This window comes from Spermophilus citellus (assembly GCF_964194105.1).
Source record: "Spermophilus citellus genome assembly, chromosome: 7".
NCBI lineage: Eukaryota > Metazoa > Chordata > Mammalia > Rodentia > Sciuridae > Spermophilus > Spermophilus citellus.
The window spans coordinates 163,788,922-163,815,971 of NC_138188.1; the positions used below are offsets into that span (position 1 = coordinate 163,788,922).

At 59.3% G+C, this 27,050-nt stretch overlaps 1 protein-coding gene across 9 annotated transcripts in view; it reads left to right on the top strand.

Moving 5' to 3' along the window:
* Positions 1-1,433: 1,433 nt before the first annotated feature.
* AGPAT3 (1-acylglycerol-3-phosphate O-acyltransferase 3) overlaps positions 1,434-27,050 on the top strand; it is a gene marked incomplete at its 3' end in the record, with an annotated part of 69,621 nt that continues 44,004 nt past the window's right edge. For 2 of the 9 annotated variants that reach the window (XM_081301317.1, XM_081301318.1), the window contains exons 1-2: positions 1,494-1,573; positions 17,331-17,390. Of the gene's footprint in view, positions 1,574-2,762; positions 2,982-4,113; positions 4,223-10,553; positions 10,689-11,468; positions 11,493-17,330; positions 17,391-20,625; positions 20,743-27,050 lie in introns of those variants that run through there. The other 7 variants (XM_081301323.1, XM_081301319.1, XM_081301320.1 and 4 more) reach the window with 7 other exon arrangements.

The window sequence follows — 27,050 nt, forward strand, 5'->3', positions numbered from 1 at the left end:
TCTGAAGGACCACACCTCCTAACCCAACAGAGATCCGATTACATCCAGGAGGCATTACGCCATCAACGCAAAGTGAAGGGGGCATCAAATGTCAAAGTAATGAGATGCATTTTAATTAGTTTGAAAAAGTGACTGTAAAATGTTTACTTAATAAGTCTAACATCACTCTCTGGCATATAATAAGTTTACACCTGCCCATCAATTTTCCTCATGTTCATCCTTTCAGTAGCTTCCTGGACAGCGGCATAGACTGTTTTTTAATATAGTGGATCATTGTGTATCTGTTGCTCTTTTTAATTTAGCAAACTTTGGAGATTATGTTGTATCAGTGTACACAGCATTACATTAAAATGTTTTAAGTTAAAGTATGAAGTGAACATTCTGGGGTTATTTAACCAGGTGCCCTTGGTTATTTCCAGGTGTTTTGTAATTACAGGTAACACTCCCAAGTCAGCACATCCTCCTAGTCAGCCTGCAGGTGCCTGTGGGAATTTATCCGAGGGCTGGATTACTTACAATGGAAGGCAGGGATCAGGGTTTTGAAATATTGAATTTCCATGAACCATGCAAACCACAGCTGCTTTTCCAGGAGGAGGGGAATTTTGAGTAGGACAGGTGACTCACTTTTTTCTACTCAGGTATTTTCTGAAAAAATTTGAAGAGGCTTAAAAGGAGGCTCAGCCGAACAGTACAAGCTCTAGGTGTCTTCAATCAGTTTTCTCTTGAAGGCGGTCCAAGCTCAGAAAATCCAGTGAGGACCTGGGCACTGAAGCAGGGCCCGGTCCACTCGGTATGAAGCGGAGCCAGGGGAGGGCAGATGGCCCTGCTCCTGGGTTGAGCCTTGCAGGCAGGTCCTGTCCTGGGCCCTGTGTCCCCGCGGGCCTGAAGGACTCCCTGGCCTGCTGGTAGCATCGTCCTGCCGGCCAGGTATCAGAGAAGGCAGGTGGCGGCTCCCTGGGCGCAGTCTTGGGCCAGGAGGAGACAGTGGACAGTGACTGCGGGCTTGGGGAGGGGGTGCTGTTCCGGAGGCCAGCTCTGGGGCGCCCGCCCTGGGAGTCAGGTATCGATACCCTGTCGCCAGCCCGGGCCACAATAAATAAGTCAGAGAGCCGCACGTGGGTCTGGAAGGCGATCCCAGCCAGAGCCGCGCTCGCAGGACCGTCCCCGCCGCTCCTGGAGGCGACCCCGAGCGGGCGAGGCGCGGCCAACGCCCCCAGGCTCCGGCTGCGGGGAGGCCAGGAGGCCGGAGGCCGGAGGCCGGGGTCTGCGCGGCCTCGCCCGCCGCCTCGCGCCGCCCGCCCGTTGGCCCCGCGGCGGCCGGGTGGCGCCGAGCCGCCCGCGTCCCCCGTGTCCCCCGCCCGCCGCGCGCCGGCGGAACTGTGGCTGGTCGCGCACAGGAAGTGGCGGCGCGGCGAGGGCGGAGGGCGGCGGGCGGGGCCGCGATGGGGGCCGGGGGCGGCGGGCGCCGCACTCGCTGAGGCCCGACGCAGGGCCGGCCGGGCCCAGGCCGAGAGCGCAGCGGCAAGTGCGGCCACGAGCGACCCGGACCGCGACGAGCAGGCGGCGGCTGCAGGTGAGCGGCGGCCCCCGCCCGGGGTCGCCCCCGCCGCCCGAGGTCGGGCGTCCGGGGCCTGCGCCGCTGCGGGCCCGAGAGAACGGGGCGGCGGGTCCCCGCGGTCCCGGGCCTCCAGGCCTCCCGGGCAGCCGGTCCCGCTCGAGGCCCGGCCTCCTCCCGGCCGCCCGCCTCGGGCCCAGGGGCCTCGGCTCGGGAAGGGGCGCCCCCAGAGGGGCCGGCGGCCGGCCGGGGGGGGCGACGCGAGCTCCGGCGGGGCCTGGGCCCCCTCTCCCGCGGGACCGCGCTCGGGACCCTCGGGGCTCCAAGGGGGACGCGACGCGCGCGCCCCCTGCCTGATTTCGGGGCGCGGGATCCGGGACCCCGCAGAGCGCCCCGGCCCAGCCGCCGGCTGTCGGCTAGTTTCACTTTTTGCTGGCTCAGGCCGAGAGGGAGGGCTGCAGGTGGGACCGCCAGGCCGATGACGCGTGCCCAGGGTTCCGATTTGACTTTGGCGTGGAGACCTCAGGCTGCCTGTGAGCCTCCACCGGTCCAGTCAGGTGATGGGGTCAGTCGATAGCCAGAGAGCCTTTTGGGAGAAAAACACCTCCATCCCAGGGTCACCCGAAAGACCCTTGGAGCAGTGGACCCAGGGTACTTAGGAAAGGAGAATCACTAGCAGCTAGGCTGCACTGAGAAAAATGTAGTTTTTTTTTTTTTTTGAACTTTGAGAGAAGTTTAGTGAAATAAAGAAAATTATTCTTACCAGTGGTCTCTCTGAAAAAAAAAATTAAATCCAGTATTTAAAGTCTTGTCTAAGAGAATAATGCAGCAATTGGGTTATTTTCCTGGGAAATATAAGGTCTTATGAGAGAGAACCGTGTGCAGTGCTGTCCCAGGCAGATGGGATAAGGGCCACCATGTTAAAAAAGAAAACCGTCCCAGAGAGCCAGGATACAGGGGTCCCTCTGGCTGGCCAGGTGCTGGCGGGGAAGGCCGTGGGACCCATGCTGCTGAAACTAAAAGGGAGTCTCCTGTTTACACTGCGGCTCATTTAGGGATTGCTGATCCTTGTTTCCCCAGTTTGCAAGCCTTGGAGGGGCCTCGGTGGGGTCTGAAGGAGGGCTTTGATCCTTTCCTTATGGCCACCCACCCCAGTTCAGGAGTCAGTCCTGCGCTTACCCTGTATCCACTTTCCCTGCTCTCTCAGGAAGCGCCTTGGTTACATTGTTTCTGAACACTGCTACTTGGCATGATGGGAACAGAGCCTCTTCTGGCCTTGGAAGAGGCTTCAAGGAGTGATTCCCCCTGCGGCCGGCTGTCCTGCTGACTGTGGGCCACCTGGGCTCATCTGCAGCCTGTCCAGCGCAGGAGGTCTCCATCTTGGCAGGACCTGAGAAGTGTGTCAGATCTGGTTGAAGACAGCCAGGTGATGAAGGCCAACATGATGTGGGGACTGTGGCGGTGCCGCCTTGCCCCAGACTGGCCCCTACCAGAGGCCCCCACTGGCAAGGATGTACCCTGTGCTGACAGGTCTATGTGCCAGGGCTGGGGCGGCCAGTGGAAGATGACAGTTTTGTTTTTGATAAGTGACCTGTTCAGTTGCAGTCGCGTCTGCTTCCCGCGCTGTCACCGCACACGCTGACACGCAGGTGCCTGCCCTCCACTGTGCTGTGGCTGGCACTGGGGGGTGCCAGACAGTGGTCTGAAGAAAGAGAGGGTCAGTTACTTGCCCACCATCATGTCATAGATGGGCACAGCCAGAATTTGAAGATCCTGGGGACGCCCAGTCCTCAGACCCACCAAACTTCATCTCTGGTGGAATTGGAGGCGGAGGAGATATTGAGGTCTGTTTGTAAACAGCGGAGAAGAGCCAAAGTCACTGGCTTTTTGGAGCAGAGAGGAGGACAGTCACTGGCTCAGTCCCATGTGGTCCTTTCCTGGGCTCCCCGCCTGGCTCAGCTCCCACTTTACTGCCCAGGGGTGCAGCCCTTGGGGCCACATGTCCACCCTAGTCACCATCAAATCCACCTCTGGCCAAGGCTCAGCCTCCCCTCCCCACACTCCTCTTCCTCCCTGTCTTGATTTTCCTGTCACAAGTCGGGCAGGCTGGTATTTAAAGAGCCAAGCGCTGGCCCCATCTGTTTCCTCTGTGCTGACTTGTGTGATGCGGGATCCCCACAACTTAGTCTTCCCATCGTCTGCGTGGCCGTTCGGTTGGACTGAATTTTATGAAACAAAACAATTGCTCAGAAATTTTGTGGGGTTTGCTTTAGTTAACCAGAGTTTGGGGGTTTACATGAGCTGTTCTAGGTCATAAAGCAAAGCGACCGTGACAGTCTGTTATTCCTAAAGCCACTTCATGGTGTTGAGGATTATTCTGAACTACTAATTTCAAACTGCTGCACTTAGTCACCATTCTCATGGGTCACCTCCAGATAGTCTCCCCTGGTGATTTAGAAGAATCTGCCATGTTTTGATTATCTTTTTTTTTTTTTTTTTTTTTAAGAGAGAGAGAATTTTTTAATATTTATTCTTTAGTTATTGGCGGACACAACATCTTTGTATGTGGTGCTGAGGATCGAACCCGGGTCTCACGCATGCCAGGCGAGCGCGCTACCATTTGAGCCACACCCCCAGCCCCTGTTTTGATTATCTTTGCAAAACAAGGTATGGAGTTCACACTGATGACACAGGTTGGGTCTGGCTGAGTTGTGGGGACAGAGAATCAGGTTGATGGTGATGAGAGGGCAGTGGGCACTGTGCCCCATCGCCACACTGCCCGTGTTGTGTGGAAGGGCTGCAGAAAGGGCACGTGCAGTGGCAAGCAGGGACAGCTCGAGGGCCACGGGGATGCGGTGGCAGGCTCCTGCTGGAGAACTTGTGTCACCTGGGGCCAGGAGCTGGAGCCAGTGCCCCTGTGCCAGCATGCGTGCATCAGTGATGGAGACTGTCCCTGTTGCTTTTAAAGTTGGGTGGGGAGCGAAATCCATGATAAACGGCTACGGCGAGGAGCTACTAAGTGCACAGCACTTGGAAGCTGTTGCAAGGCCACGCTGTGCCCACCCTGCTGCTCACGTGCTGCTGCTGTCCCTGCCATGTCCAGCCACAGCTCCAGGCAGGACAGTTCTTGGGCTCTTCCTCGCAACATTTTGTAAGTGTTTGCTGATATTAAATCTGCCCCTGCTTGATAGCTTGCTCTGTTTATTGTTCTGGGGGGGCGCCAGGGTCGCACCGCTGCGAGCTGCTTTACGTGCCTGTTGTTTTAAGTCTCAAGCCCACAAGGAGAGTGGTGCTGCCCCGTGTCTGATGAAGAGACTGAGGTGGGGAGGCCTGGGCAGCATTGCCCAGTTTGATGGAACTGGACTTCAGAGGTTATTTTTCTACCCACCCGCCTTGATGCTCCGAAAACTCAATATATGAAAACCCACTTTTCTAAACCAAGGAACTAAGTGATTGGCTCGATACCTATATTGCTCTTAAGATTTTTCACTTGTAGGAGGCTGTGCTTGCCAGGCAGCGGCTCAGAAATTCCATCCAAAACAAGAGAACGGCCATGTGCTGAGTGTGATGCTGGATGGGGGGCGGGGGGGGGCAGCCCCAGCCCCCCCAGTCGGTGTGCACAACTCGGGGCACGCTAAACATGGAACGCAGGGGCTGAAGAGCTGCTGGTGACTTTTTTGGCAAGGGGGTGGCTGGGGACTGAATCCCGGGCCCCACCCTTGCTGGGCAAGTTCACTACCACTGCGCTTCACCCCAGCCTTTTGAATTTTGAGACAGGGTCTTGCTAAGTTGCCAGGTTGTCCTGAATGCCAGGCCTCCTGTCTCGGTGTGCAGCGTGGTGGGGTCGACAGGCCATGAGCTGATGCTCAGGGCGGGCTTCCCAAGGATTGATTTCTGATTTCAGCTGCTGTCCTGGTGTGACTGGAGTCGCTGAGTGAAAGAGTGTTTGTCCCTCTTCCTAGGGAGGTGCACAGACGCTGTTCTTGCAGAGAAGTTTGCAGTGGGGGTACCTTTGAATTTGTTCTGGTAGTGGTGATTTTTGCCAGAGGAGACAGAAATCAGATTGTGAAGGGAAGACCACTCAGTTAGGTTGTGTGGGGAGCAGGTGCCGGGGTGAAGCTCAGCCTGCGAGAGAGGTTTGCTGGGGTAGCTCTGGAGGCTGGAGGGAGGGGCAGGAGCGGCGGTGGAGGAGGCTGGAGGGCTGTGGCTCTAGAGCAGCTCTGAGGAAGGGCCGGCCAGCGCAGGACAGAGCCCCTCACCTCCCTCAGGATGCTCCATGTGCGTGCCCCCTTGAGTTGCCCTATGGTGCAGCCTGAGCGTGCCCCTGCAGAGGTCCCAGGGTGCTGCAGTGAGCTCTCAGCTCCCCTGGGGTCACTCTCCCTGTCCCCTTGCAGCAGCTCTGTGGCCGAGAGCAGGAAAGCCCCTGGCTCTGGGTGGCTGACTTGAGTACCTCTGATAATCCACAAAGATGGAAACACAATCTCACGTGTGAGCCGTAAGTGATGGGCAGTATTTTGGTTCAGCTTTAGAAGCAACCTGGGGCTGAACCCCCGCTGGGCGGCTTTGCTGGGACCAGCAGGCAGCTGGCACGTGGGGATGCTTGCCAGGTAGGAGCAGTGCTGCCCGGCCGACCCTGGAGACCAGAGCGCACTTTCCAGCAGAGGGCGCTGCTTCTGATTCCCACCATGGGGCAGGTGTGCTGTGGCTCACTTGGGTCTTGCTCCAGGCTGGTGGTTTCATTTTCCTGGAACCCCATTGTACCTTTTAATTTTTTTCTTTGAGTTTTATTGAGTTATTGGTTACAGAGCATTTCTTTTTGATGAACAAAGTTACTAAACATCGCAGAGACTAGGCAGGAAGGTCAGGGGAAGGGCGGTGGGCAACGGCAAACAGGGCGTGTGGCCCAGGCTGCTTCCAAGGGCATGGCTGGCCTGACCACCACCACTGACCTCAGCCATATGTGGCCTGGCAGAACCAGGACCAGATTCACCATGACAGTGTTCTTCCAAAAGAAGTCAGAAATCTGGATTTTCCTGCAAGTTGTTTATTTTTAACACCGCACATGCAGAATTAACAATGTTGCTGTCTGATTAGGCCCTAGGCCACTGTCTTTACAACTTCCCGTCTACAGTATTTGTTTATTTCTTGAAATGAATAGCTGAACTAATTAAAGAAGACAAAATGGGCACTTCCAAAACACATGCAAGGGAAACAGGAAATGAATAGCAAAACTAAACATTTTATGTGTATGTGAAAGCCGAGAGTTGTCCACCCTGCCTCAGGCATGGCTGCTGGGCACAGGCCAGGGCTCCTGTGATGGTCTGAGAAGTGGGCAAGAAGTGGGCAGAACCTGGGGAGCCTGGTGGATGCCACATCACTCAGGGGACTTGGTGAGAGTTCTGTGGAGGTCAGGTCAGTAAAGGGACATCTCCAGCGCAGTGTGGGTCACTGGAGGCCTGACTCCTGGTGCACACGTGAAGAGTCCTCCAGCGGCCAGTGCTCTTTCAAGAGTGACTGTGCTGGATCATGCACCAGCGTACACTCTGGATGCCCACGCTGGGCTCCTTCCTGCAGACAGGGCAGTCAGAGTGCTGTCTGCTGGCCTTGGCCGCCCTCCCTGCTCAGGAGCTGGGAGTCCGTGTGTTCGCCGGCCACCGTGTTTTCTCTGTGGCCATGTGCTCACGTCCATTCCCTGCTCGTCAGGTGGTCGTTTCTCTCGGCGTCCTTCACATCTGGCCTCTGTGCCGTGCACCCTCTCGACTTGGCTCCCCTGGGCTCCTTTCCCGGGCAGGCCTTCCGCTGGCTTAGTCTTGTTTTTACAACTTATTCACCTCTTATTTTGGGGCATTGCCTCCCTGTGCTGCTTAAGAAGGTCCTTCTGCGCCCAGGCACACGTGTGTTCTCGTTCTCTTGTGAACTGTGAGGTTCCTTGGCAGTCCCTGGACCCTCGGTCCCTGCAGAGTGGCTGTGTCTTGGCAGCCGGGTCCTGTGAGCCCGCGATGCTCCGCCTGCCGCCCTGTCCCCGGGTCCCCAGCTGCACTCGTGAGTTCTGTTGCTTTTGTAAATCGTGTTTTTGAGATGCCTGGCTCCTCAAGGTGCTGCAGAGGGACGCAGTTGACTTGGGGTACTGATCCAACCGCCAGTGACCCGACCGTTGCTGATGGTTCCTTGGTGTGTTTGGAACCTTCTGCGTAGAGAGCCACAGCCTCTGGGAACGGCCGAGGTCTGTTTCCTCCGATGGCTTCAGCAGCCTCCTTTCTGCACCCCTATCTCATCCTGACCTAGAGAGTGTTCCAGCTCCCCTTCTGGGGTCGGTACAAACACAGTGGCTGCCTGGTTCTGACCCGTTGCTCCTCCTCAGAACATGGAGAGTGCGAATAAACTGCGGCAAAACACAAAGGTACGAAGGTGAAAGGCTTCCCCCCACCAGGTGCCTCAGGAGGTGCCGGCCCAGGGAGGTCACGTGGCTGAGCGCTGGCCACACTGTGGGCAGTGGAATGCTGGTGCAGGTGTGGTATGGCTGCTACACCTGTGCAGCCACCGTGGGGGCCTCAGACTGCAGGGTGGCTGTGTCCCACAGAGGTGTGCACCTACTGTGCGCCTCTCAGGAGCCAGGTGCTGAAGTGCCTGCAGCAGGTTTATTATTACAGAGACCCCAGGAGAGCCCCAAATGCCTGTTTTCAAATGAAATGAGAGAACAGCTCTGGCACCCAGTAATCCACTGCCTGTGGTGGCCCAAAGATATTAAATAGCCCAGAATGAACACTTCCTAAGTTTGAAGTGTCACCCCATTCTGCGTGCCTAGTGAACTCTGACCCCTCCCTGCCCCATCCTACGTGGGACGAGAAGCTCTCCTTTGTCTAGCCTGTCTCTACTGTGCGCTGCCTGCTGGCGAGATGCCCAGTAATCCTCTGGGTTACCAGATCCACTGTCTGGGTATCAGCACTGTCATCAAGTGACCCCCAGTGACCTGATGGTGGACACGTTAAGGAGGCGCTGGGCATAAACACAGAAGGACAGGTGGACTCTGGCGAGACGGGGCGATGCTGCGGGACCTCAGGAAGCCCCGCATCTGCAGCAGGGCGACACTCCTCACAGACACCCGGGCAACGTCCCGAGGATGAGGGGCACTACCGCATTCACGCGGGGGAGAAGCAGCTCCGGACCTGCTGGTCATTCTCCCGAGGATGGTGGCCAGCCATGGGAAGCCAGAGTGCGCCATTATGTCCACGTGAGGTGCCAGCAGGGCGCGTGGGGCACTGGCACCCCTGGGGCACTCCAGCACTCCTCCTGAGGTCTGGGCACCTCCAGCACTTGGGGGAAGTGAGATCAGGAGAGTCGCAGGAGGCGGGCGGCGAGGTCCAGCACATACCAGGGGAAGCCAGCTGTGCCTGAGCAGGGGCTCAGAACAGCGGCACCCACGGCCGGCAGGTCACGGCCATGTCTCAGGTGACACCAGTGCTGGTGCCACACCACTTCTGCTGGGAATATTGCTGGCTTGGCCGCCCTCAGGCGGAGGGAGGAGGTGACAAGGCTGTCCCTTGGCCGTGGGCTTCTCTGAAGTCCTGGTTTCTTGGCACATGGACTGCGGTTCCTACCTTTCTGCCCTTCCTCTGTAAGCGACAGCTAGTCCCCCCCATTCCTGAAGCTTTGGCCCCTTCTCCTTTCTTTTCAGACGGGGCATACTTGTTCCGTCATTGTCACAAGGAACCACCTAGGCTCTCAGTTCTCCCTGTGTCTGCTTCTGTGTTATTTCCTCCTCCCTGGGGTTTATCCAGGGTGCTCTTCCAAGGCTGTTTTGGGTGGAAGCTCAGCTTTGTGATGTTCTCCAGGCTTACTTCCTTGGCGCGGGTTCCCTGGAGAGACTCGGGGCTGTGCCGTCCTGCTGTGCGGGGCTGGGCATCTGAGCTTGGGGTTTTCATTGTTCAGTTCTGAGTGCTGAAGAGTTTGCCTGACTCTCCCCGACCCCCGAGTTTCGCAGCGGGTGCTGTTGTGCCCTAAGTGCGGGGCCTTAGGTCAGTGTTTATTCCTGGCTTGGGCTCAGAAGCCTCCCGGGCAGGCCCTGTGGGGCTGGCTCTGGCTCTCCCAGGGCTCCACATGGGCTGTGTCGCCCTGGGCCCCGTCCTGGGCTCTGGCCTCCTGCCTCGTGGGGCAGGGCTGCACCCTGCGTCCTCCCAGGTCTGCCACAGGTGCCACTCTGCTGCGTGCTCCTGAGCTCCCCGGGGTGCGAGTGTGGCCCTCTGCCCACGACGTCCCAGCCATCACGCCCCCAGGCCTCTGACACACCGTCCGTCCTCTGGTCTTTTCTCTGCTGCCTTCTGGGTTCTTTGTTCAGCTTTGTCTCGTCTATTTAATCAGTTTTTAAAAGCAATTTATTTCAGGGATTATATTCTTCATTCCTAAAAGTTCTCTGGCATTATTTAATAATAATACAAGTGGAATGGCCGAATCTGAGCTTCTTTCTTTCTCTTGCTGTGGTGGGGATGGGACCCGCGGCCTCTTGTGTGCCAAGCAAGGGAGCAAGCGCTCTACCCTGGGCTTCCTCCGGCCTCCACCCTTCATGCTGCTGCCTGTCGCTCAGCCTCGTCCACGTGCCTGTGGTCCTGGGTTTTGGGCAGCTTCAGGTCAGGAGTGGGACTGATCTGAAACCACTTCAGGGTAATTACCTGCACTCAGAGGGACCTGTGAAGATGTCACTCACCAGGAAGGAAAAGGACCCCCACAGAACTCGAGTGTAGAGGTTGCTGGTGGTGGGCGTGAAGCTCTCCGAGTCCAGGTGGATGAACAGGACTGGACAGGTGAAGGGACAGTGGGCTGGAGTGGCAGGATGCTGGGGAACCTTGTCCTGGTGGGCAGCTGCTTCGCAGAGGCAGAGGGCAAGGTCCGGGGCCTTCCACTGGAGACCCTCCCATCCGTCATCCCCCGGGCTTTGAACCAATTTGGGACACACTTTCAAAACTGAAGCCCTGGTGTCCTGAACTTCCCTGTCACTGTCCGACTGCAGATGGAGAAGGGGCCGTCACTATCCTGTCTGGCAGCTGAAGAACCACCACAGGGCACTGTGCATGGGACCCCCAGCGATGCCCGGGAGCGTGGCGTATAGAGGGTGACTTCTGAAGGAGGCTGACTAATGGTGAGCCAGGAGCGTGGTTTATAAAAGGTGGAGCCTCTCAGCCCAGCAGAGTTTGAAAGCAGGAATTAAGTGTAAAGGGAAGGCTGCCGGCCCGGCGCCTCTCCTGGGCTGTGCCCCCAGACCCACTTCTCCCATCTTCGTGTCTCCATGGCCATCTGACCCCTCCTCTATCCACAGCCCTGGCCCGGCTTCACCCCTCACCTGCAGCACTCAGGGGTGCCCACCCAGTCCCCTGTGCTGTACAGGAGGTTGCAACTCAGAGGTCCAGACGTTGGGAGCTCCATGTGGCTCCTCTTCACGCTCCCTGCTCCCCACCTCCAGCCTTCAGACTTCTACGCCAGATGCTTTCTGCCCTGGGCCCGCCTCCTCCCTGGGCCTCCTCTGACAGCCTTCCTGTCTTCCCTCCCCCTGTTACCCAGCCAGTCCCCCTTCCAGAGTCTGAGTCAGGTGTTCTCACACGCAGGCTGCACCACAGCACGCGTGCCGTCTCCGCACTTGAGTCAGGTGTGCGCACACTCAGGCTGCACCACGGCACACACGCTGTCTCTGTAGTCCACTTGGTTTTCTTCTTGCTTTTTCTAGTGCTGGGGATTGGACTTGGGGCACAAGCACACTAGACAAGTGCTCTCCACCGAGCTGCGCCTGGCCTCTGCAGCCCACTTCTTCCAGTGATCCTGCTGACCTTCCCTACTGCCCTTGTCCCTGGGTAGGACTGGGGGGCTGTGCTTGGCTCTGTGGCATGGCCGTGGGGGTATGGCACCCATAGTGAGCACTGGAGCTGTTCCACCTCCCCGGCTTCAGCAGGTAGGAACCCCTGCATGGCTCTCCTGGGGTTAACAGGTAGCCTGTGGAGACAGAGTCCACATTTTGGACTTTAGATTCAAGTTGCCAGCTGTCAGGCCACACCTGTTCCACTCACACCAGGAGCTTTTGGAGAACGGCAGGGATGCAGGTGCTCGACAGACTGACATTTCCGCTTGTTTCCTGGGCCTGAAAGCCAGTATGCTGATCTCGCACAGCCATGGGCTCCCATCATGAAACCCGCAGTCGCCTTGCTGGTGCTGTTCCCAGTGTGTGAAGTCGGGCACTGAGGACGGGCAGCAGGTCACTGGTCAGCCATGCTGCGCACAGGCCTGGTCTCCCCTTGGGCTCGAGGCTGGATCTGGGTAGTGCTCACTGCAGCCTCAGCTCCAGCTACGTGCTCCCCAGCAGTGTCAGGGTTGGAGGGAGCCCGTGTGTGCAAGGCCTGCCATGTGAGCCCTGACTGGGCTGCCCGGGGACCTGGTCACAAGTACCTCATTGAGAAAGGACCCAGGGACTCCGTCTTGTGGCCACAGTGCCCTCACTGTCTGGCTCTCCTGTTGAAACTGGTCTTGAACATGAGGGTCCCGTCCTTGTCCCCTGTGTTTAAGATCAGACATCCGAGAAACACTGAGACAAGGAAACAAGTTTTGCTTAAAGGGGAGAGGGGGTCCAAAGCTGGGAGTGGGGTGTCCTGCCCCTTTCATAGATTTCAGCCCTACGTGACCAAAGGGCAGGAAGACAGCCTTCCAGGGGGTGATTGCTTGTGGTGGGAAGGGATCCTTCCCCTCAATGGAGGCTGTTAGCAACCAGGTGGTGGGGACGTGCCGTCTACCCATTTCCTTGTCTTGGACAATCCGCTACCTGTCCTTTGCCCTTCTCACTGTCTCCTTCCTCCTCCGGGTGGCTCTCCCAGGGTGGCCTCGTCAGCCCCTGTCCTGTTCCTATTCTTGTTCCTGGGCTGTAGGGCTGCGTGACCCCTGGGCAAGGACTCATCCTGTGCTTCCCGGGTGTGCCGGGGAGGTCAGGGGAGCTTGCTGGGGTGGTGGCTCCTCCCTCCCTCACCTTGGTCTCCACAGACCTGCTGTTGGTCTGTGCGGGCCTCAGGGCTCCTGGGCCCGAGTCCTCCCATGCCCGGCAGGCTGAGGGCAGCCTCCAAGCCCCCCACTGGGGCAGCGAGACGCTGCCACTGCCAAGCCTCCGCGAGCTCCTCGTCCACCTGCCCGCCCTCCCTGGGCTGCTTCCTGGAGAGCAGAGACAAGGGCCTTTGCGGGGCATGCTGGCTGATGCCGTGAGTCCCTCGAGACATTTTGGAGTCTGGTTTCATGGGCAGGCATTGCCACGCTCAGAGCAGGGGAATTCCCGTCCTCAGGGAATGCAGGTGAGGATGGGTGGCGCAGGTGCCCGGAGCCTTGCGAAAATACGCCAGACATCTGTAACGCCTCGATGGTGGCGCAGGTTTCAGAGACCTGGCCCATCATTCCCTCTGCTGTATCTACCCGAGCAACGATGCCCCGTGGCCTCCTGGGCTGGCAGGCAGTAGGCAGGGATGGCGAGGCGACCTGGATTCCCATCAGCTGGACACTGCGTGGAACGGGGGCCGGATGGAGTGGAGTGCGCTGTCTGCCCAGCCTGGTGGTCTTCCTGACACGGGAAGGGGAGAGAGGATAAACATAACTTTAGAAAGAAAAGAAACTTGGAAAGGAAATGATAATTACTAACTGTTCTCACTTTTCATCCATCACTTACTTATTCCAGAGAGGAATCCATTTCTTCCAGATTTTCTGGAAGAGAAAAAAATGAGAAGTATTTAATACTGTCATATTTTTATTGTGCACCTTGTGGTTTTGTGGTATTTTGGGGGCATGGCTTATCTTCTCTTTTTAGTTAAGAAATACTGTAATATGTGAAAATACATAAATAAAGTATGGGACCCCTGAGCCTCCCATCTAGTGGAGGAATGGCCATGTGGATACGTTGGATTGAAACCTTGTGGAATTCTTCCCACATCAGTGGCTGGGGGAGGCACCCACTGTCCCTGCACACAAGCTGAGCCACAGGGCTCTTGAGCCACTGGACAAGAGGCTGGTGGGAGCTGAGGGCACTCAGGGTGCCACCACACCTGGCACTTTTTTTTTTTCCTTTTTTACGTGGGAGGGAACCTAGGGCCTCATGCCTGCTAAGCGTGCACCGAGCGTGGCAAAGAGCAGACGTCACTCCCTGTATTTCTGAATTTCTTAGCACAGGAACGTAAGAGGCTGACCAGGCCATGTGTTTGCTCTCTGGAGGGCCCTGATGGCCTGTAGTCCCCAGACACTGGGGAGTCTGAGGCAGGAGGATCGCAAGTTCAAGGCCAGCCTCAATAACTTAGCAAGACCTGTCTCAAAGTAAAAAAGGCTGGGGACATGGCTCAGTGGTCGAGTGCCCCAGTGGGGAGGTACGAGCAAAAAAAAAACGCTACTGGTTGTGCAGCTGTGACACCACGGGCATTGTGTCTTCTCCCCTCCTGGCTGGGATGCCAGCCTGGCCAGGGGACATGTGCGCACATGTCCCTGGGCCACCTTGGAGGCTGGCCAGGCCATGTGTTTGCTCTCTGGAGGTCCCTAATGGCCTTGACCTCCTTGTCTACCCAGGGAGGGGAGCAAGTGGCCCCAGCTCCAGGGGCCCAGGTCCCGTGTCCCCCTCCCTCTTGCAGCTCTGGGATGTTGGGGACGCTTTCCCAGGCCAACCCCACAGGCCAACCCCCCTGGCCAACCCCCCCGGCAAGTCTTAAAAGCAGGAGCTCCATGCAACTGAGCCAGGATATCCCGTCAGACCACGTGGCCTCCGGGATGTGGGCCGCTGGGGCCAGGCTTTCCCCTTGTTATTCAGCCCAGCTTGTTTGGAGAGTCCTAAATAGGCCTAGGGCTGAGGGCCAGGTCACGTGTCCAGCCCCGCTTCCCCGCCCCCTTCACCCCTGCTCCCCCACCGGCCTCCCCATCCCTCCCGCCCTCCCCCACCCTCTCCCTCCCTCCTCTGGCTCCATATTCTGGAGGTGTAGGGCTACAGGGGTTGGGTAATGCCTCCTTCAACCAGTAAACCGGGCTGCAGTCCCTCTGCTGAGTTGGGCTGAGGGCTGCTCGGCCGGCTCGTGGGTGATGAGGACAACGGGAGCAGCCTCGGGCGCCCTCTCTCCTGGGCGCTCCTGTCCCTGTTTCTGCTCAGGGCGGCCCTTTGCGTCTGAGGGAGCCCTGGCAGCGTCTGCCCTGCCTGGGCCTGCTGACCTGGCTCACTGCTCACGTCCCAGTCCCCACTAGCCTGGAGGTCTGAGGCACTCACCGAGTGGCAGGATTCTGCCATCTGTCCTTGGTGAGAGGACCCTCAGCATTCCAAAGCAAATATTTGGTGATCGTGGTACGACTTCTCTCTCTGCCTCTGCCCTCTGACTTCCTCTGGACTCCCTGGAATCACTCAGCATCGACCATCGCGCTTCATTGCCCCTTCAGATGGTAACGTTCACCCCACAGGTTTGAAGTGAAGGCTCAGGGACTCAGAGTCTTCCTCTTGGTGGGGGTGAGGTATTTACTGTCCTTACGAAGGAGGTTGCCGACCTTGCTGCAGGAGGGCCCCGGAGACCACAGTGGCCAGGTGCCACATGCGCCTTGGTGACAGTCTGGCTGGACACGTGGGGTGTGCGGTGTAGACTGCTATTCAGTGGATTCCGGGCCTGGTTGCTGAATTCATCAGTATGATAACTGCTCTGGTTGCGGAGGATGCCACACCCTGAGGAGAGACCCTCGGGGTACTTAGGTGGGAAGCACTGTGGGGTCTGAGCAGCCCTCTGGCTCAGGAACGGGGAGGTGTGAGGAGGACCCTGGTGCCCAGCCTGGTGCCTGCCGAGTCTCAGTGGCTCGGGGTCAGGGAGCCAAGACCTGGTGGAGCCAGAGCGGTGTGAAGTGATGGCGAGAGGCTGGAATTAGTGGAGGGAAATAAAGGACAGGAGGGAGTTCTTAGCAAAGGAGCCCCGGGGAGCAGAGAGGCTGCTCCAGCCCCAGCCCTTGGAGAGCTCCTGGCCTTGGCCCAGCCTGGGGTGCTGTGTCGCTACAGCTAGCAGAGAGGCCTCTCGGCTCCTCCAAGCAGCACCTGGCCTGAGCTGCGGGCTGCTGGGCCTCAGCCTGGAAGGAGTCAGGCCGACTCAGCCACAGCCTTTCCAGGACCAAGCCACCGTGCACAGCGTCCAGTTCACAGTGACCCCAGCCACCAGAGGAGAACTGTCAGTCATCCAGATGGAGTCAGCAGATGAGGGGTTCAGGGCTGTGGGTGGATGTCCAGCGACAGACCAGCTGAGCAGTGAAGAGGACGTGGGAGACAGAGAGGCCCAGTAAATGGAGAGGAGAGCCACGGGTAGATTCAGTCCATGTTGCCAGAGATGAGGTTGGCGAGCCTGAGGACACAACACCGTAACGTGGGGCAGAGGACACAACACCGTAACGTGGGGCAGAGAGAAGAAAGAGAAGGGGGCCCTGGAGCAGCCTCATCTGGTGGAATAAGGGGCACGTGGTAGGAACCACTGGAAGAAAGGCAGCTGTTCTTCCAATTGGATGAAAACTCATATCCAAGAAGCCAGCGCCTCCCGAGCCGAGGAAACAAAACCACAGCAGCGCACGTCACGCACGTCACAGGGCTGATGCTCAAAGCCCAGTCAGACCTGTCCCGTGCCAAGGAGTGGGTGAGAATTAGAACAGGTTCTCCTTGGAAACTGCAGTTCAGAGACAAGGAGGGGCAGTACTGGGCCCCTCTACGCAAAAGCAGCGGCTTGACCCTGCCTCACACCACGTTGAAAGTGAGCTAGAAGCGGGTCCCCGAGAGGGTGAGACCTTAAGACCAGAGAGGAAAGGCCGTGTCGCCGCCTGCCTCGGCCAGCTTGGCCCACTGGCGCTTCTCACAGTCCTGGGGGCAGCAGGTCTGGGTCTGGGTGCCGGCAGATCGGCTTCTGCCCGGGTCCTTCCCGACGGCCCTCGCCTGGCAGGGGGGACAGGCCAGCCCAGGCTGCGGCCGCTCTCAGGCCCCAGAACCTCATGAGGCCCCACCTTTGTGTCCTGTCACGTTAGGCTCTGGGGTGGGGAACACAGCCCAGGTGTGTGTTCAGTGGAACAGATGACATTGCGACTTGAGGCATCAGGGCGAACCTTGGGGACATGGTGAAAAAGGCCAGTCACAAAAAGGCAGATGTGTGATTCCACCAGAGTTCCGGAAGTGGTGGGAGTCACAGACCAGAAAGGCGGATGGCAGGGCCCAGGGAGGGGCTGGGGTGGGTGTTTCGGGGGAGGGGCAGGTTGTGGAGATGTCTGCCCAGTGTCAGGCGGCCAGTGCCCCGGCCTGTGCACCAGGCGCAGTAGGATGGTGAGTTTTCTGTTGTGCAAATCTCGGCCTAGTTTACAGCAAGTGAACCCAGGATTTGGTGACCTGGGTGGGCTCGCTGTGACGGAGGGAGGGCTTGGTTGTGCGGGTGTCGGGGACTGTGGGAAGGGGCAGTGTGGACAGGGCTGGCAGAACCCTGGGCGGGGAGGAGCAGGAACCTGGCACCTTCTGCTCCACCCGGGGACAGGCCACCCTGGCTGCTCCCAGAGCCTCAGGGCTGCAGGTTGCTGCCCTGTCCTGGGATGTGGCCTCCAGCTGCCTCAGGGTCTGCTCATGTCCAAGGCGTCCATTGGCCTCTTTGTCACCTACTGATGGGCCCCAGGGGCGGCGCTCTGGTGCTGGTGGGAAGGAAGGTGAAAGTGCAGCTCCGGGTCCCTCCCAGCCTCTGTTGACAGGAGCCTGCCCGTCCGGGTCACTCATGGTGTGTCCTCTCCCTTCCAGGCCCTTCAGGTCAGACATCTCCGAGGAAGTCGTTGCCTGCCCCGCTGACCCCGTGCCTTGGTGAGTGCCGAGGGTGCCTGCAGCATGCCACGTTTCCATTCGTGTCCCTGGGCCCCTTGGTGACATGGCCAGCTTTGGCTAACAGAGGCTGGAGACCAGTGACCTCTGCACCCCAGGTTCCCACCAGCTTAGATGTGGCGGTTGGGACCACGGGGGCCGTGGGCGCCACAGGCCTCAGTGTGATGCCCGTTGGCGTCTCGAGGGCCTGCGTAGGTAGTTCCTGTGCTCAGAAGGGGGTCCGCAGAGCTGCTGCCGCCTGCTCCAAGTCTGCAGGGTGAAGTTCAGATACTTCTGTTCCTGGGAGGGACGAGCTCAGCTGGAAGGGGCCAAGCCCAAGTGCCACTGGGCCAAGGCCACTGCTGGGGCACAGCTGGGTAGGGGTCCCCTCAGCAGAGCGGCCCCAGGAGCCCCTGGGTCTCCTTGAGACTGGCTGGTAGCCCTCCATCTGGGACCCCTGGTGAGGCTCTGGGTCAGTGCACATGGACCTGAGAGGTGGAGCCTGCTCCTGCAGGAAGCCCCCGGAGCCTGTGCTGGTGGGGATGCAAAATTGGCTGGCCATTCAGGTAGGTGACAGGCCCCCAGGCCCGAGGACAGAGCTGCCCCTCCAGGAGGTCCACAGGCCTGGGGCATCTCTCCTGGGCTCCCACAGCCCCTCCTAGAGGTCTGCGTCGTCCGCGGGGCCTGCTGGTGTTAGGGCTGCGCCACAGGCTCATCCACAGTGGTCAGGCCTGGGCGGGGGCCTTGGCTCTCTTCCGTGGACCTGGTGACAGCTGCCTTGGAAGTACCTTCTGTGGAGGTGGATCCTGTCCCCTCTGCCTGGAAACTTCTAGGGTTAGCTCATAGTCCAAGTTCTCAGTGGGCAGTGGCCAGGCAGTGTAACCTCCTGGGTCGCAGCATGACCCTGGTGGCCGAGAGCCACTGCTCCATGAAAACACACCTGACGGGACGGACGCAGCCTGCCGCCAATCAAGTGGTTATTTAGGAAATCTGACTCAGCCCTGTGGCCCGGACCCTGAAATGCCTCTTTTTTCCTGAGTTGAAATGACTTTGTGTGGTGTTTCTGTGGAAGTGAGTGCATTATTGACTACTCTGTAAGAACTACTGTCACAGTGAGGGCACTAGCTGGGGAGCCCCTGCCCTCCGGCTCTCTCATTTGCTCCTTATTGATCTGCTACTTAGCCGTGTGCTTTGTTAAATTGCTACAAACCACTACTATGTACAAAAGAAAACAAAGCACATTCTACCTAAAGCTAAACACCCTCCCTGCTCCTTTCTTTTGACTTAGAATAGTGGTCCCCTGCTGGGCTGCCAGGAAAGGTGAAAAGGGTTGGGGGTAGCATCGGGGACCCTGGGGCCTCAGAAAGCCTGGTGGGACTGCAACCGGAGCCCGGGAGGCACCTGGTCTCCGGCACACTAACCCTTGCTGTGCTGGGGTTCCTCGCCCCAGAGGAGACGTGAGAGGGCAGAGGCTCAGACTTTGCCCCGCCAGGTGTCTGGGGAGACCGGTGTCCTGCAAGGGAAGCCCTTTTCTTAGACGCAGCAGCAGATCTCACCAGGTTCAGGGCCGTCGAGGAGCCTGTGGAAACCACCGCAGACAGAAGGTCAGAGCGAGTTAATTTTTTTCTTAATATTTAAATTTTAATCATAGAAGTAATATGCTTGTAGAAATTGCACCCAGATGCAAATCTAATGAGCAGCTGAAAGTGTGCTTCCTCTGAGCCCTGGGGGGGGGGTCTGTGCAGCCCTTGGTGTGCGGCAGCTCTGGGGCGTGGTGCCTGCACTGCCAGGTCACACAGTCTTGGGGCTCTCTTAGCACAGAGCTGCTCATCTGTTAAGGCCCCTGTGTTTGTGCACGTCCTAAACCACACACATGTGCCTTGCACACGTCCATCTGGGTGATCCTTCAGTGCAGACGCCTGGCCATCGGTCATGGCTGCGGCATGGCCTGGAGAGCCAGTGGAGCTGGTGGGCTCACCCTGTGTTGAGGGGCTGGCTGGGGTCAGAGGTCACCTGTCCAGATCAGAGGAGCCCTGGCTCATGGCTGGCCCAGATGCCGCCTCCGCGGAAGGTGGACTTTGCCTTCCATGTGGTGTGGACCTGGCCCTGCCTCTGTCCCTCTGGCCTGTGCTCTTTGTAAATCCCTAAGGTGACGAGGTGGTGCCCATGCGGCCTGGGCTGGGATCCATTGTCCACTGGGAGCATTGCTGCCTGATCCGGGTGGCCGCGCCCCTCCTGTGAGGCATGGGTGAGGGCTCGTGTCCGGCCGCTACTTTCTGGTGCCTGGTGTTCAGCAGCGCTGCTTCCCCAGCCCTCTGTGGTGCTGGCCAGCCGAGAAGAGGGGCTGTGGCCTCTGTCCAGCTGTGCTTGGCCTTGCAACTGCTGAGCATGACCATTGTGTGTCTTGTCTTACGGACGCCATCTGTCCGACTGGGCGTGGTGCTGGGCGTGGTGCACGATCCAGCAATGAAGGCTGCCTCTGAAGTGGCCTGGCCCTGGGGACCCCAAACGTCTGCCGTGCTGGTGATTTGGTGTCCAGAGTCACCAGCTCTCGGGATGGACGCCTCTGTGGCAGGTGTCCTAAGGCTTGAGTGTGTCCTGTGGCAGAGGCTGGAAGGCAGAGTCTGGGAGGTGTCCTCCTCATCCTCGGGGCCCTGCCCTGGTCTTTCCTGATCACTCCCTGGGAGCTGGAATCAGGAGGTCAGAGCTGGAGGGCTCTGAGGGGCACCCACCTGATGGTGTACACAGGAGGCCGCACTTCACGCCTGCTGTCTCCTTGTCCCTCTAAGCAAAGGTGGATTTCTCTCATGAGGGTGCTGGCCACTGGAGGCCCTAGTGGAGGGCAGGAGCCGTCTGTGTGAGCACTCTGCCTGCCCATGGCCTCCTGCCACTCTTGTTACTGCCCACAACTGGCCTCGAGAATTTGGGCGTTCTGTGTGGACAGCTGGGCGTGCCCGGGTGGAGGGAGCGTGCTTTCCTCTTCCTGATCTTTCTCTCTCTTACTCTGTTTTTAAGAGACAGAGTCATGCTGTGCTGCTCAGGCTGGCTCCAAACTCATGGGCTCCAGTGACCTCCTGCCTTAGCCTCCAGAGAGGCTGGGACCACAGGTGCTCGCCTGGCGCCAGCTCTCGGGATGGACGCCTCTGTGGCAGGTGTCCTAAGGCTCCAGTGTGCCCTGCCTCAGCACCTGCTCTTCTTGCTCTGATGAAACACGTTGTTCCCTCCTCTTGTCTGACAGTGGTCACACTGATCGATCTTCTGTGGCAAACAGAAAACTCCTGTGTGCTCAGCTTAGCCAGAGCTGGTCCTGGTCATTGTCTGTCTTTGTCAGTACGCGGCTGGGACTGGTTTGCCGGTAAGTGTCATTGTGAGTGTCCGTTTATTCCTGGGCGAGGCTGGCCAGTCTTATTCCTGCTGCTTGCCATGTCCCTCCATCAAGTGAACCACTGCCATTGGAGAGGGTGGCACCTGGCAGGGGCCTTAGGTGAGTGTGCACCCTGAAAGGACCCTAGTTCCAAGCGTCTTTATCAGGAAGTGGTTGAGTTTGTTAAGCTGGTGTCCACACCGTCAGAGAAACGCTGCGGCCTTCTTACAGGTCATCTCATGCCCTCCATCCTGCGTCCACGGAGCCAGCCCCGGCGAGGGGTCACAGGGGTCACCTGTCGGCTTTTCGACTGTTAGGCTCTGCTTGCTAATTTTTTAAAAGGACTCTTGCGTTTGCTTTCTGTAGTGGTGAGCTCAGGAAGGGCGTCCACCTTTTGGTCTCTACACGCTCTGAGAAGAGCACTTGTTTCTGGGAGTTGGGTCTGTTGTGGTTCTCAATGAGGCAAAATCCCCTGTGCCCTAGTGGACACCTGGCAAGGTCCGAGGTGGTTTTGATTGACACAGCTGGTGGGGAGCAGTGGCGGCTGGTATCTAGTGGGTGGACATGAGGGAGGCTGCCGTGCAACTGCGTACACAGGACATGCCACCCCAGACAGGGTCCTGCCCAGGTGTGAATAGAGTGTGGTTGGGAGATCTTGTTAGTGACATGTATCATGTTAGAAATTAACAGAGGAGGGCTGGGGATGTGGCTCAAGCGGTAGCGCGCTCGCCTGGCATGCGTGCGGCCCGGGTTCGATCCTCAGCACCACATACCAACAAAGATGTTGTGTCCGCCGAGAACTAAAGAATAAATATTAAAAATTCTCTCTCTCTCTCTCTCTCTCTCTCTCTCTCTCTCTCTCCTCTCTCCTCTCTCCTCTCTCCTCTCTCCTCTCTCCTCTCTCACTCTCTCTTTAAAAAAAAAAAGAAAAGAAATTAACAGAGGACATGGAAAATATTTGTCACGGGGCTTGGGTGTGGGCCAGTGGTGGATCGTGTGCTTAGCGTGGCCAGGCATGGTGGTGCACTGGTAATCCCAGTGACTCGGGAGGCTGAGGCAGGAGGATGGAAAGTTTGAGGCCAGCCTGGGTGACTGCAAGACCTTGCTTCACAATAGAAAACCAGGTCTGGAGGTGCAGCTCAGGGATCGAGCACCTGCTTCAGTTTCCAGCATCAGAAGAGAAAGTGGCAGGGAGGGAGGGGGGACTTGAAGACCGCTAAGGGCAGGGCCTTGTTTCTGGTTTCACACGGCACACACCCCTGGCGGACACACACCCCTGGCCAGCATCACTCTGCGCACAGCGGCCCTGGGCCATCTGGATCTGGTGCGTCCCGGGCGGCTGTGTGTCTTCCCGGTGTGTCTGCTGCTTACCTTTGAGCCACACTCCAGTCCCTCCAGCCTCCTGCGTCTAGGGCTTTGCTTGTCCTTCAGCCTGTGCCTGCGTGTCGCCTCTCACTGTTCTGGTCAGTCTCCCTGCCTCTTGGCCTCTGGCCGCACCCCTACTCTGGTTTCCCACCCACCTCTCGCTGCTCCTGCGGCAGGACGCACAGTCGTCCCGCTGCCATCCTCCTTGCCCGCCTTCCTCCCGCAGGGCAGGACTCAAGCCAGCCTTGGGGTTCCCGAGTTTTCGGACTGTGTCTCCCGGCATGCTGGCCACCTGGGTGCCCAGGTCCACCTGCGGCTCTGGAGACAGGCTGGGTCATGGCCTGCAGACAAGGGGCCTGACCCTTGGAGAGGGGACCCTGGAGCGCATCGCAGGACAGCCATGGCCACCAGCACCTGACCCCACGCATGGCTGGGGTCTTCCTACATCACCTCCTGCTCCATGGCATGAGGCCGTTCCCCTGTGCAGCTGGGGACAGAGCCTTCCCTGGACTCAGGGCCACCCGCAGGTGTTTACTCGTGGCATGTGGGGTGTGGCATGGTGTGGGTGCTGTGGTTTGTGCTCTGGTGTGTGTGCTGTGTGCAGTGTGGTGTGTGTGTGCTCTGGTGTGCGTGCTATGTGCTGTGGTGTGCTGTTGCACTGGTGTGTGTGTGCACTGGTGTGTGTGTGTGCTGCGTGTGTCCCCAGAGGACTGCTTGCTGGGGTAGTCCGTGCACACCGGCTGAGTGTGCACTGTGGAGCTGTGGACAGTGGATGGCTGTGGAGAGGCAGCCTGAGGGGTGGGTCTCCCTGGGGGACGCGCTGGCTCAGGCTGCTCTTTCTGGACTGATGGGAACCGCTGGGTGGCTGGTTGTGCCTGGTTAATCAGTGACCAGCTGCGGCTGGCTGGTCTTTCTAGGGATGAAACGCGCTGTTTTCTTAACTGGACACTGACCTCCTGGCCTGGCTTCTGGGTCTGGAGGGTGAGTGACCAGAGCAGCACTGGGACTGGAGCTGCGGGACATCTGATGGCCATGTCTGCGTCCTGAGGCTGCTGCGGTGCATGTGCAGGTTCAGCAAGCAGTGGACGGCTGAGGCGGGCTGCTTCCCTCTGTGCAGTCAGGCCCTTGGTTCTGTGATCCAGGTGGAAGAGGCGCAGCCCTGGGAGGGAGGCGCAGCTGGCATGGTGTGTGGGCAGTGCGAGCCAGAGCTGGGCCTGCTCTGCAGGCAGGTGCTTAGCGATGTGACTGGGAGACCCGCTCCAAGCACCAGAAGTGCGGGGTCATGTTGTTTGTGAGGGAGGGCCTTGAGGCGGACAGACTGGGACAGGCCCCAAGGGGCGGTGAAGGCACAGTGGTCGTGGGCTGGGAACCTTGCTGGTCAGTGCTCGCAGACAGTGCGTGTCCTCCTGTGGCCCTGCCGGCTCCCCAGGGAGTGCCCTGCTCCCTGCCTCTTGGTCACTTCAGGAGCGTGGGGACTGCTGCACTGGCCTTGAGACCTCCGGGAACCTGCAGTTTGTGGTTGAATAGTGGGAACTGAGGGCCTGCCCTGTGCCGGGCACCCCCTTGGGGTCAGGGGCTGAGGGAAGGCTGCAGGTGGAGTCCCCTGCAGTGTGTGCTCTTAGGCTTCCTGGGGCCCTCTGAGCTCCAGAGACTTGTGGGACTCCCGTCCTAGGAGCCCTGACCGCACAGGGCAGCAGTGGGCACGAGGAGGCGCAGTGCTGGTTTGGTCAGGAAGGCAGTCCCCTCTGGTGCTGTGTGGGCCCTAGCCAGGGACAAGGGGTCAGACCTGCTCTGCACCTCCTCAGTGGCCCCGGGGGAGGTGAACCACAAGGGCCCCTGCCCGGCCCCTCCCATGCCGAGAGGGCTACCATGAGGAGGAGCTGTCCCTGGAGAAGCCGGAGCCTGGCCGCAGCCACCGCTCTGCAGCCAGAGGTGTGGGTTGTCAGCAGAGGAGGTCCCAGAGAGGGACTTTGGCTCAGGGCTGGCAGGGTCCTGGGTGAACCTGGGAGGAAGGAATTCCAGCACGAGGTTCTGGGAGAGTGCGTCGTGTCCGGGGTGACCGGCTCAGGGAATGCCGAGGGGCTGCTACTTTCAACAGAAGGCCTGTGCTGGGGCGGGTCTGTGCGTGGCGACGGGCAGAGTCACACTCCTGCAGCACCCTGTGCGACAGCTCTGCTCTCACCGAGGTTCCTTTTGGCAGTGAGGATGAGGCGGGCACCCGGGCAGGGTGCGGGTGGCAGCTCGGGGTGGGCTTCCCAGCGCAGGGCTTGCCGCCTTTCTGAGACTCAGCATCTCTCTCTCTTGGTGTCCCCAAGTTCCTGTAGGCATGCACACCCTACCCTCACCATGCACAGTCACACGTGCACACACGTTCTTACACACCGATGCACGCACCACACACACTCACACACACTCGTCACAGGGTCGTTTGTTGGCCAGATCAGTGGCGGTCTTGGCCAGTGCGGGGCCTGTGGCTCTGTGCCTGCTCTTGTCAATCAACACCACGTGTTGGTGTTGCGGCAGGGAGCTGACAGGGCGTGCTGAGGGACAGCAAGTTGGGGCCGCGTCCCAGGGTGGAGCGCTCTGTAGGTGACAGGCCGTGGCAGGCACCGGGCAAGACAGTGGGCGTGAAGTCACAGCGTCTGCCCCTCGTGGGACGAGTTGTGCAGGTGCCGTGGGCAGACCAGCCGAGGTGGGGGCCTGCAGCACAGGAGCCTGTCCCGTCAGGAGGCCCTGCTTCTTCTCCCAGCGCTCTGCACAGTGTGCCCACACGGCCCGGGCACTGGGCACATTTGAGGAGTTGGGGATCGGATCTGCAGGGGCAGTAGGCACGGCCTTGCTGTCTCTGGGTGGAAGTGGGCTCGGCACCCCTACACCAGTGTGTCTGCCAGCGTGGACCAGTTTGTGTGCTGGAGGGACTGAAGCCAGGGAGCCGGGAAGCCGGCGAGCTGCAGGTGAGTATGTCTGCCGTTTCCCGACCCTGGGCCACGGGCTCTCAGGATGCAGGCTTGCCTGATGGTCGGACCTGAGCTCCTGGACTCTCTCCTTCTGCCACTCCCTCGACGGCCAGTCACGTGTCGCACCCTCGCGCCAGCCGGGTCTACGTGGACACCAGCTGGGCACCCTCTAATCTGATCCCAGGCTGATGCTGTCTGATCCCCTGGGTTGAGGGCTCACCTCCACTCCAGAGGCTGTGACCTGGGCTGCTGAGCTCAGGGCGTGGTCAGGGCCCGCTCCCCGGGCTCTCTGAGCTCAGGAGACACCTGGATTGGCCAGTTCCTGATAGAGGGTCCCGTGCACACCATGCAGGGAGGCGGAGGGTCCTCCTGCGGGAGGCTCCAATCGGGGCTGGCTGGGCCCCTCCACAGGTGGATCCGATAGCAGCCTGGAGCCCGTCTGCTCTCGGGCAGGCATCTCTGGAGCTGGGCTGCCAGCCGTCCTCCCGAGGTGGGTGGTGGGCCTGCCGTTTAGCCCTCTTGCCCTCTGGCCTGGCCTCGTCCCCAGGCTGTCAGGTCAGGCCCTGCGATGGCCTCCCGGGTGTGCTGGGAGTCTCTACAGACGCTCCGAGCTCCGGGAACTCTGAGTGGCAGGGCGCTGTCCCTGAACGTGAGCCGACTCCTCTAACAAGAGCTGCTTCTGCTCCTGATCACTCAGGAAGTCCCAAGGGATTTGGGAGCTCGAGTCAGGAACTGAGACCAAGATAAAAAGTCAGTGCTTCCTATTTCACAGCTGTCCTGTGGGTAAGGAACAGGGACATGGCAGCCAGCTCTCCTGCCTCTTGCCAGGATTCCTCTGTATTTGTCCTGCATCCAGTTGGGTGCAGACAGGAGTTTTTCTGTTTGTGCCCCCCTTGTCCTGCCTCCAGGCAGAGCCCCGTGTCCTGGGGTCACTCTGCAGCCTTAGCTGGCCAGGTCCAGATCTCACTCTCTGTGGAAATCTGAAGGCACTGGGAGACTCAGGGCGCCTTCTCAGCTGACTGCGGTCCTGGCTCCGTGCCTGGGCATGTGCAGCTGGCAGCCTAGGCACCGCTGAGCCCCCCCCGCCCCCCACAACTAGGTCACAGGTGAGGGGACCGGAAGTCCCTCTCTCGCTCCTTCCAGTCTGGGAGGGAACGAGGGTGGATAAAACCTGGGCTCGTCACCTCCCTGCCACCTCCTGTGCCACTCAGCCCCACTGGGGACCCACCCGCGCCTGGCTGAGCCACAGGTAAGGGCTGAATCTGGGCACCCTGAGCAATACTGGGTCTCAGCCTGCCCCCGAGGACACTCCCCACCCCCTGTGTTCTGGAGGAGAGCCTTTCTCCTCCACCCAGGAGTCCAGGACTCCTGTGTCCCTCCTGACCCCGAGCTCCACAGCACGGGGGACCCTGGGTGAGTGGGACCTGCCCACCCCTCCTCTTGACACCGAGACGTGCCTCCCTGCTGGAGCCCATCTGGGAGGTCAGATGTCACCTGAGTGACTCCACAGGCTGACCGCGAAGGCCAACTGTGAAGCTCTGGGTCTCAAAGCCGGACTGCGCCCGGGGCCTGTCACCACCCCACTGCGAGGTGCAGGGTGAGTGGACTGTGACCTCAGTGTGGACTCCCCTTCCACCCTTAGACTTCAGTCCTCTCCCCTCAGCACCGTCCGCCAGGTGGGGCAGCAGATCTTGAGTTAGCGTCCTGTTCTGGGAGAGCTGAGGTGACCAGCTCCCACGCTGGTTTCCAAGGAGCTCATGCGGGCTGGACGCGGGGCCCTGGCCTGCACGCCCCACCTCCAGCAGTGGACGACAGGGTGGATGTCGGGAGCTGCCCCAGTCACCCCAGGTGCTGAGTGGCATCAGTGGGGTGAGGTCATCTCACACTGGACTGCAGCTCTGGCAGGTGCTGTGTGGCCTCGCAGTGGGGTGGAGGAGAACACTTCCTAATGGAGTGGGTGGGGGTCCTGCTCTGCAG